Source organism: Amblyomma mixtum, chromosome 2 (genome assembly GCF_055824585.1).
Source record: "Amblyomma mixtum isolate Tamu chromosome 2, ASM5582458v1, whole genome shotgun sequence".
NCBI classification, from domain to species: Eukaryota; Metazoa; Arthropoda; class Arachnida; order Ixodida; family Ixodidae; genus Amblyomma; species Amblyomma mixtum.
This window is the reverse complement of record NC_143013.1, coordinates 174,286,214-174,297,415: the sequence shown is the minus strand read 5'-3', so window position 1 is coordinate 174,297,415 and position 11,202 is coordinate 174,286,214. Positions and strand designations below refer to the sequence as shown.

Genomic DNA, 11,202 nt, shown 5'->3' with positions numbered 1-11,202 from the left:
ATAAATAAAGTTTTCCGTTCCCTTCCTTCGGTTTTATTGGTTCTTCTAGTCTGACTAGAAATATTAATTAGGCTAATTCGTTAATTAACTCAGTTCTACTTGGGGCATCACTATACCATCCCTTTAATTGGTTGCATGCTTACTAGGCAATGTACAATTGGCCCCGTTTGAAATTCGCACAGTGGGACGTCACGACCGTTTCGACCAATTGAAAAGCGTAGCATTTTTGTCGACAACTCCTGCTTACAACGATGAGGCATTAAAGGCTTTCGCCTTAAAAGTGTGAGACCTCTGCTGACAAGCTTCTGCTGACAGCCTTTTGTCGACAACTATGAGGCATTGAAGGCCTTTGCCATAAAATCAGATCACCCCTCTAGCAGTCGCCCCTTCGATAAATCGCCTTTTAGGCATCAGATGAGCAAAGGTAACCACTCTATTTGCGGCCGAAGTATTTTCACATGTACTACCGCGACGGAGAGGAACGCGAACAATGCGGTACCTACGCATTCCGCTCTTAGAATTTCTTTCGATCACGCTTTTACCTGGGTGGTAAGAGAAAGACGTTATCGTTCTCCTAGAATGCATCACGGACGACTCTAGCGTTTTTTTGCTACCACCGAAGTAAAAGTATGATGAAAAGAAATGCGAACAGCGCAGAGCATAGGCTCTGCTCTTTTCGCGTTTTTTTTCAACGCCCCCGTACATGGCTACATTCGCCCTAAGTCGATTGTTACCAATGGGCGTATTAAGCTAAATCAATCATCGATCATGTGTCCTCACTTCTTCCCGGTCCCTTGGTTTTCCTGCGCTTTTTTCTTAGATGGCAGTCAATGTACAGCACTGCAAGGAGTGAAGTATTAACAGGCATTAAATTCTCAGCACGTGCCTTTAGCAGCTCAGAATTATGCATGAATTATGAAAGCAAAAAACTACGCTCGGAAAAAGCAATGTGGTGATTGGAATAAATATTTTTGCTAAGAGAACGAACTAAGAAAAATTGCATGAAACCAGCCTTGATAAAGCCGCAGAAAATGGTATGAGCAAAATTTACGTCTAATTGGAATGGCGACACTTTCGTTCCAAGATCAACCTGCAGTGAAAAATTAATTTCAAAAGTCCGTATGCCGTCTGCCTGAGTCAACCGGAGTGTCATCTCTGGCCATGCACAGAGTTTCGCTTTTGGTTTTTCCTTTTTGCTCTGTTCCAGTAGTTCTACTCTGCATTTTCAATGAATGGTTGCCTTTGCAATTGATGTGGTGAGATCATTAAATTAAAATATTGAAGAAACCTCCATTAGCGATAACTAATGCGTTTGGAATAAAAGACGGGGTATTTGTAATGTATTTTAAACTTTTTTTAAATCATGAATGCACCAAGAATATTGCCTCCGTTGCTGGGTGACAAACCTCAGCCCTACCGGAATGACTTCCACCAACTGACATACGCTGAGGCCCTGCGACGTCCTGCCCCCGCATATGCGTCATGTGTTCCTGATCACCGCCCGACATACGCTGAGGCCCTGCGACGCCCTGCCCCAGAATCTGCGTCATTTGTTCCTGACCATCACGTCCCGCTACCTTCCGTGCAACCGGCGCAGTACTTGCCGAATGATCGGCCACCTCTGCGCAAGGCGGACGTCTGGCGTGGCCCCGACCGCAGTTGTTTGTGCTTCCACTGTGGAGAGCCCGGTCATTTATTCCGCCAGTGCCCATATCGTGAGCTCGGCCTGCAGGGCTTCCCCGCCGACGCGCCCAGACCTCTATTTGGTCAACGACCCCGCGATATTGAAGAATACTTGTCTCTGCAGCGTCTGCCACCCTCCGAGTGACGGCAGTCAAGATCGCCGTCACCTCGCCGACCGTCACCATCATCGGCAAGCCATCACTTCTCACGACCAGCGCAAGGCCGGTCGCCGAGCCCTCGCCGGGAATACTGACGGCAGCGACCTCCGGGGGCGGGGTCGCTGGAACTCGACGCTCTACAGTCCCCCCCACAACGCGAACATCGGCTGGCAGGAACGTGACGATATCAACGCCCACAGCTTCAGAGCATGAGGACCGGTTCTCACTCGACATACCTGTACTCATTGACGGTCACAACATAAGCGCGCTGCTGGACACCGGAGCTGATTTTTCCATTTTAAGCGGCAAACTGGCAGCTCTCCTCAAAAAAGTTACGACACCATGGTCTGGCACGCATATCCGCACGGCTGGCGGCCACATCGTCACTCCGCTTGGCCAGTGTACAGCTCGGGTCCAGATCCGCAACTCCACGTTCGTTGTCAGCTGCCTGGTTCTCCGTGATTGTTCTCGTGACCTGATCCTGGGCGTTGACTTTCTCCGTGAAAATGGGGCCATCATCGATCTCCGTCACCGCACAGTTACTTTTTCGACAGACAACGCCGATGACACTTCCTACACTCGCCCATGTCGCTCCGCCCTTCGCATTTCCTCCGAGAGTGTTTTCATCCCGCCACTCTCCAGTGTTTTTGTTACTGTCGACTGCGATGGGCTCCGTGACGGAACAGCAGTCGCCGAAGGCAATATTTCAATGTTGCTGACACACGGCATTTGTATGGCCCGAAGCCTCGTCCACATACGCAATGGTAGGACCCAATTACTGGTTACTAATTTCACCCACGAACTTCGGCACCTCTTCCGCTCCACAGCGATCGCGTTCGCCGACCAATTAGCTGATGTGTCGGAATGTTTTGCGTGCACAGCCGTGGAATCTCCGAACATGTCTCTCGATCACATTGACATCAGCCCAGGGTTGTCACAGGTTCAACGCCGCGCTCTCCGTACCTTACTACACCAATACACAGCCTGCTTTGCGTCTTCTTCGAAAGTTCAACAGACAGCCATTACGAAACACCGCATCATCACGAGTGAAGATGCCCGTCCCATACGCCAACAGCCGTACCGTATTTCACCTAAAGAACGCGAGGCCATCCAAACACAAGTGAAGGAGATGCTCACTGACGGTATTATTCAACCATCTCAGAGTCCGTGGTCATCGCCTGTTGTTTTAGTTAAGAAGAAGGATGGAACGCTGCGCTTTTGCGTCGATTACAGGAAATTGAACACCATAACTAAAAAGGACGTATACCCACTGCCCCGCATAGACGACTCGCTCGACCGCCTTCGCCGTGCCAAATATTTTTCCTCGATTGATTTAAAGAGCGGGTACTGGCAGATTGAAGTGGATGAACGGGACCAGGAAAAAACAGCTTTCATTACTCCCGACGGTCTATACGAATTTAAGGTGTTGCCCTTCGGCCTCTGTTCAGCGCCGGCAACGTTTCAGAGAATGATGGACACAGTTCTCGCTGGTCTCAAATGGCAAACTTATTTAGTTTACCTGGATGACGTGGTCGTATTCTCCGAAACCTTTGACGAACATCTTAAACGCTTGCGGACTGTATTAGATGCCCTTCGGTCGGCCAATTTAACGCTCAAGCCCGAAAAATGCACTTCGGCTACGAACAACTGAAGTTTCTAGGCCACGTTGTGAGCGCCGCCGGTGTCCAACTCGATCCCGACAAAACTGCCGCCGTGGCCGAATTTCCGGTTCCTACCACGAAGAAAGCGCTGAAACGCTTCCTTGGTCTGTGCGCCTACTACTGTCGCTTTATCGCCGCCTTCTCCCAACTTGCCGAACCCCTGACCCGTTTGACGCGGGACGATACCCCGTTCGTGTGGACTACCGAACAACAGGAGGCTTTCATAGAGCTACGCCGACGCCTGCACAGCAGCCCTGTTCTTGCTCACTTTGATGAGGAGGCTGCCACCGAGACCCACACAGACGCCAGCAACATCGGCCTGTGGGCTGTCTTAGTCCAACACCAAGATGGCGTGGAACGCGTGATTGCATATTCGAGTCGCGTTTTGTCTCGCGCCGAAATTAACTACTCTACCTCGGAGAAGGAGTGCCTCGCGGTTGTGTGGGCCACGATGAAGTTTCGACCCTACCTCTACGGCCGCCATTTCAAAGTCGTCACAGACCACCATTCCTTGTGCTGGCTAGCCAATCTACGGGACCCATCGGGCCGCTTAGCAAGGTGGAGCCTCCGCCTCCAGGAATTTGACTACACCATAGCCTATAAATCTGGACGCAAGCACGAAGATGCCGACACGCTCTCCAGCGCACCAATCGACCTAGCTGATGACAGCATAGAGGACGACAGTCGTTTCCTTGGAGTGGTCAGCGATTCCGACGTAATGGCGAGGCAGCGAGATGACATCACCTTACGACCCGTCATTGACCATTTGGAGGGCCACACTGCTACCATACCCCAGGAGTTTTCCCGGAACCTCTCCTCTTTTTGCATGCGCCATGGCATACTGTTCAAGAAAAACTCGAGCCACGGCGACCGTGCCTATCTCCTCGTCGTGCCGGCAGACCTCCGTGCCGACATCCTTTTTGCCTCTCACGACGAGCCCACCTCTGATCACTTGGGGTTTACACGCACTCTCGCTCGAGTACGCAAGGCCTATTATTGGCCTAAACTTGCTGCCACCATCCGCCGCTACGTCCGAGGTTGCCGTCAGTGCCAGCGCCGCAAGTCGCCTCCCCTCAAGCCCGCGGGTTTACTCCAACCAGTTGCACCTCCTCGTACGCCCTTTGACCAAGTCGGCATGGATCTTCTCGGCCCATTCCCCCTATCGTTGGCCGGCAATAAGTGGATAATTGTCGCCACAGACTACCTGACACGCTATGCCGAAACCAAAGCGGTGCCGCGTGGCACATCGTCTGAAATTGCGCAGTTCTTCATGCATCGCATTGTTCTGCGACACGGCGCCCCGTCCAGCGTAATCACCGATCGGGAAACGGCTTTCACAGCGCAGCTCATGCACGAGGTATTCAAGTTGAGCCATACCAGCCATCGCAAAACTACTGCCTACCACCCGCAGTCTAATGGGCTCACCGAGAGACTCAACAAAACTATAGCAGACATGCTCGCTATGTACGTAGACGTCCAGCATAAGACTTGGGACGAGCTCCTTCCATACGTGACTTTCGCGTACAATACGGCAGTACAAGAAACCACTCACTTTACGCCATTACGCCTTGTTTATGGGCGCGATGTGCACACCATGTTGGATGCCATGTTTCCATGCACTACTGACGACCGGGCGCTCACGCCACACGCCGAAGAATTTCTCCAAAACGCGGAGGAAGCCCGCCAACTCGCCCGCATGCACATCAGGAGGCAACAGGGCTCAGATGCATGCCGCTACAACCAGCGACACCGCCACGTCGAGTACCAACCGGACGACCAAGTGTGGGTGTGGACCCCTGTCCGTCGCCCAGGCATGTCGGAAAAACTCCTATGCCGCTACTTCGGCCCATACAGAGTGTTGCGTCGCATAACAGATGTGACTTATGAAGTTCTGCCCGACGGTTCTGTGCACAGTGCGCGCCGTCGACCCCAGCCAGAAGTAGTGCACGTACTGCGTATGAAGCCCTTTTTCACGCACTGACAGCGCTTGCACAGTTGTTTCGGATTTGTTTTTTTCGCAGAGGCCCGTTTTCCCCCTGTCATTTTGCCCCTTCGATTGTTGTTCCCTACTTCCTTCAGTTAGCTCGTGGCGTCGTAGTGGTTTTCCGAATTCCCTTTCTTTTTTTCCGGGAGGGGGAGTAATGCCACCAGGTGGCCCCTGGTGGCATCAGAAGAAAAAGAGGTGAGAGTTGGCTCACGCGCCCTGAGGGCTGATTCTGTTAGCGCTGCTGGCGAACGGTGTCTCCTGCCTTGGTTCCGTGACAATATGCAGAAAATAGGTTCCTTAAATTTCATGTTTGGTATTTGAAATGTATTTTTCAAATTTGCCCAAAATAATGCTTCGAGCACGTTTCAAGTACGCGAAAAAATATTCCTCCGGTTTTATCTTCTTGACAATGTATTGAAAGTGTATTTTCGTAAATGTGAAATTAATTCGCGCGAAGTATACTTCAATTCTAACAGACGGCCAGTCCTTTCAAGCATAATTGCAGCACATGTCTGGCTGCCGTAGAATAAGCTAATGCTCAGAATCGGGATTCGGGAGGTGGCATTTGCCGGTTGGCAATGTATTTAAAGTGTACTGCCGCAAATCCGAAATTAATTCGTCTAAAGTAGGATTCAATTCTTACAAATGTGCGGTCCTCGTAAATATAATTGGAGCACACTTCAAGCTGGCGTCGAACAATCTAGTGCTCTAAATCGCTCTTCGCGAAATTGCATTTGCATGTTCGCAATACATTTAAGGTGTACTTTCATAAATACGAAATTAATTCGTCCAAAGTATACTTGTTTTAACAAATGAGTAGCCCGTGTAAATATATAGCATTCTTTAAGCTTCCGTAGAACAACCAGCCGTAGAACAATTGGAGGTCAATGCGAGAGGCGTTTGTTGAGCGCTACAATTAATGTGAATGATGGTGGCTAAATGGTGCGTATGATTAACATGCTTGTTTACATTAGATCTCTTTGCTTGTCCCTGTCAGCCAGCGATCTCACCACCTTCCCATGCCACGTGGTGCGTTTTATGGTGCGCATCACTCAATTCATCGCTATAAGCGCTTTAGAGGACAAATACCAGAATACAACTGTAAGAAATTCTGTCAGCAATTTGTCACGTAAAAAGTTGTGTTACATGCCACGAGCCTCGAAGTTCAAGGTTGCCTTAACGATCTGTATCTTAAAAACATCATGGAGGAGGTTAAGCCCGCAAGACAAGCTATCCTCGGTGCCGTAAGTTCACAACATGACAAGACGCCTCAAGAACCTTATTTGGCCATGGTGCCGAATAAGCTGTTAAAATGGTCGCCCTTCAAATGGAGCCAAGTACAAGGCTGCTTACTGCACCGCGCACGCCGCGCGGTTTTTTGAATGCGAGCTGAGAATCGCACTTCAGATCTCATTTTTCTGCGGAAAAAGCTACATCGGACATACATGCCCCTGCTTGAAATACCGATTACTCGTTCAACTGTGGCGACAGCATGCGGCCCTGCTCAGCTAGCTAATGACCGAACACAAGCGCTGCGGTTCTCTGCACATCAGTTTCTTCGAGGGTTCCGTGGATGGTGCACAGCATCTTGCACAGCTCAGAGTAAACTTATAAACAGAAATGGCCCGGAACTTTCGTTATCGAGATAAAGGCGAATTTATGCGTAAACACTTCTCCGGCAGTATAAACCAAAATAATGGGTTATATCACGCACGGCGTCTCTCCGGCGAATTGCGTTGATTGAAGTATCCTTTCTTCCTTCTTGCTTTCGTTCTTTCTTTCTTTCATTCACTCTTCCTTTCTTTCTTTCTCTCTTTCTTTCTTACTTTCTGTCTTTCTTTCTTTCCTTCTTTCTTTCTTTTTCTTCCTTCTCTCTTTCTTTTTCTTTCTAAGTTTCATTCTTTTTTGACAGGCAGGGTTTGTTATCATGCAGAAATAGACAGTTGCTTTAAAATAAGCGGCACCAATAAGAATAGCATGTTTATAGTGCAACTGTGTTCAGTTCTTTCTTCGTCAGGAACGCCAACAGCTAATTCCAAGAAATAAACTTGCCTAACTGTCCATACTAATCTATCGTCGCTATAGCCATTAAGCGTAACGGGCCTTTTTGGTCACATTTCGATAGAGCCGAAATGTTAGAGGCGCGTGTACTGTGCAATATTAGCGCACGTTAAATAAAAGCAGGAGGTCTAAATTACCCGCAGCTCTCCACTACAGCGTTCTCATAGTCTGAGTCGGTTTGGAGCGTTAAACCCCCTGAACTAAACTAACAATAATGGCGACTAGGTGGTTCCCGAAGGTGCTAGCACTTTCTGCGAGTTGTTTAGTCATGTGTAAATGGAAAGCGGGCATACAGTTTAAGCAATTATGCTGCCTTAGCTTGTAAGGGCAGTTGGCAATGTCGCCGCCATGAAATTTGTTTCCTTGCAGGGACATGTTATCCCCAGTAAACACTTCGCTGCTGAAATTATTCTCCGCTTCCTGCTAGGGCCGCTATCAGCGTAAATCGTATGTTAGCATCAGGTTCCTCAATCTTTAAAGCCAGCCGCCGCGCAGGCTCAGTGGTTATGGCACTCGGCTGCTGACCCGAAAGACGCGGGTTTGATCCAGGCCGCGGCGGTCGAATTCTGATGGAGGCAAAATCCTAGAGGCCCATGTGCTGTGAGATGTCAGTGGACGTTGAAGAACCCCAGGTGGTCGAAATTTCCAGAACCCTTCACTACGGCGTCCCTCATAGCCTGTGTTGCTTTGGGACGTCCAACCATCATCGTCTAACCATCATCATAAACCATCAATCTTGAATGGCTTCACATCCATTGCAAATTTATCGCTATAGGTGCTTGGAATGCGGTGACACACAAGATTTTAGACGAGCCTTAGTGTCACAGAGTAAAAGCATATAGCTGAAATGCTATCATTTTACTCTTATTTTCTGTGTATGTAGACAAGGTGCAAAAAATTGTCTTTAATATTGTGTCACGTTACAAATACACACTACACCACGACACAACGGCTCAAGGAATCCAACAGTAAAAAGCCGGCTCACTGACCTGGTTAACAAGCTAAAAAAGAAGCATAGGCGAGTTGGAAATCCACCAAGAAGAAACAGCGGAGACTGGAACGAAGAAAGTCACACAAGGACGAGTGCTGACTTTCAAATGGAGTTTATTGCTTGCCCCCACAAAACAGAAACGACAGGCTCTAGCAATAAATAAAATATATCGACAGTCACGGTCTTGATGGCGACAACAGCGGCGCCATTTCCTTGAGGCTAAAAATCTTAGTCCACTTGCTGTTATCGCCACAGAGGAACTGTTGACACATGCTTCTTTTACCCTTGCGATTTCTGCGCCTTCAAGAATGCTCTTAAAATGCACTTAAGTAATCGTGCATCCATTCGATCAAACTTCCCCGTTATCAAACCAAGCGCCTCGAGAACGCTGATTACCCCAAGCAGCTGCTTGTCTCAATAGCTGCATCCATTCTATTAAGTTTGAAGCCACCCAAAGCATACTTCCCAACGGAATATCTCATACCAATAAACCCTGTTTTACATAATTCAATCAAACACTGCTATGGAAACACTTTGCTCTATTTTGTATCGTTTGTACGCCTACTCACTGCGTGCCTATACGGCAATACTTTAGTGGGCACCAATGCACAAGTATTTGCACAAATCACCCACATAACGACACCGTCCATTCACAAAATATTATACGAAAATATCTCCCTAACGGGCTCCTATAAGCAAACTTTCATTATATATACTTTCATAACCGCGTCACTGGACTAACTAGAGTAAGTAATATGGGTTGCAAAAGTAAGTCAGACCTTAGACAAAGGCAATGCTGAAAATCACCACCGATAAGTCACAAACAACTTCACAACAAGTCAATTTCAGTCCAATTTTGTCTCTTGCTTTCTGCCATACTATTCAAGCCTGCCAAAGGCTGGCTGTGTCCACTCCGCGGTTTTTAGATTAGCGCGAGAGGGGGATATTAACAATGCGTAAAAGTTAAAGCCCAGTAAGAAATCGCGATGCTCAGCATCACGGTATCCAACATGCGAATAGAAACACACAGTGCCATCGTTTTCGGAAAGCCTAGCTTTGATTCAGCTCTTGGTTCCCTTTCGGCGCAAGGGCCACATTATTTCAAGCGACGAGAACATTTTAATATTACTAGGAGTTTTATACCTCGAAAAAAATATAAAATGGCTGTGTTCGCAAAACATATCGAACGACGTTTCCGCTCTGACGCGGCCGCTTTCCTCATATTTTATACGTTGATACGGGGAATGTCACTGCACTGTATACATTTTTATTCATCGCAGGTTCAGCGCTGAAAAAGATTTTCGAAGGGCGCGCAGGATGCTTTTTTTCTTTAACCCAGACACCTTCACTATTAGCACTTTATTATGAACAACCATTTTGTTCTGTTTGCTTTTACTTTTGAAGAAGATTAGAGTCTTATGACGTCTATGTAGCTACGAAAGGTTAAGCAAGACGGTATTTGGGTCTTTAAAATGGTTATTCATACTGCTGGATTCCACGCGCCACAACTAGAAATCTACAAGGAACTAAACAGCGACCACGAGATAAGCCCGCAACTTAGAACTTGTTAGAGAAGGGAGTGTATGATAACGCATTTCATGGCATGCCAAAGTCAGTGCACTCAAACGATTTTTTTAGTGTCGAGCTCAGTGACACATGTGCGCTATTGTCTGGTCTTTATTAGTTTCACTTCCTCCGCCGTCAGCATGAGAGAGGAAGTGAAAATGCTAAGCGACGACAGCGCACGTGTGTTACTCAGCTCGGCACTAAAAGATCGTTTGAGAGCATTCGCCTGGACATGCGCATGAAATGTATTATTATACACCCCTCCCGGTTTTTTTTCTAGTAAGCCTGCTGTTCATTTCGTGCTTGTCTGGTGGTCGTTGTTTTGTCTCTTGTCTGTTTCCAGTCGTAGAGCAGGCAATACATCCGTACAAAAGGTTATCAGGAATGAGAATAGTTGTTCTCCTTCCCCTCGAAGAGATTTTGAAGTTTGAGGGCGTTGTATATACCTCAAAGCATGGCTAAAAAGCAGCCCCTGTGGCCTGGGAGCTTTCGGTGCACACTAGTGATTGTAACACGCTAAAAACACCGTTTTTTCCTGCATTTCATGTTCCCATCCCGGAGCCTCCTCTGTAGTTTTGAGGCGATCTGTTGCTCCTAAATGGTAAGCAAGACAATGACGGTCAGTAGCTAAAGATTCCGCATCAGTTATACTCATAAAGTGTAAAACAATTTTAAAGCTTTAAAGTGGAACTCACACTTGCGCAGAAAAAATGCTTCCACAGGATACGATTTATCTTCATACCGCTTAATATTGCACTCACAACTGATTTATCTGCTCTATTTCTCATTTTAGTAAACAGTATTGCCCTTTACGAAGAATGACAAAATGCTTCGACAATAGTTTATGTTCGTTTGCTGCATTTTTCTGTAATTTTTTTTTCTGGTCACAAGCAGGCATGGTACAACGTTCTAAACGTATGTAGCATGTCATGTTGAGCGTACACGCCCTCCGAAGTTTTTCCAGCACAAAATACGATAGAAAACTGTACTTCCCCTTAGCGAAAAGAGGATGTGCTAAAAATGCATTTCAAACGTATTGTATTAATTTCATATTTATTTCGCATTTTTTTGTCCCTATGCTTAAACTGCAATACG

At 47.4% G+C, this 11,202-nt stretch overlaps 1 pseudogene; it reads left to right on the top strand.

Annotated features, from left to right (window-relative positions):
- The first annotated feature begins 1,363 nt into the window (after positions 1-1,363).
- On the top strand, positions 1,364-5,445 carry LOC149361698 (uncharacterized; annotated as a pseudogene).
- The last annotated feature ends 5,757 nt before the right edge of the window (positions 5,446-11,202 follow it).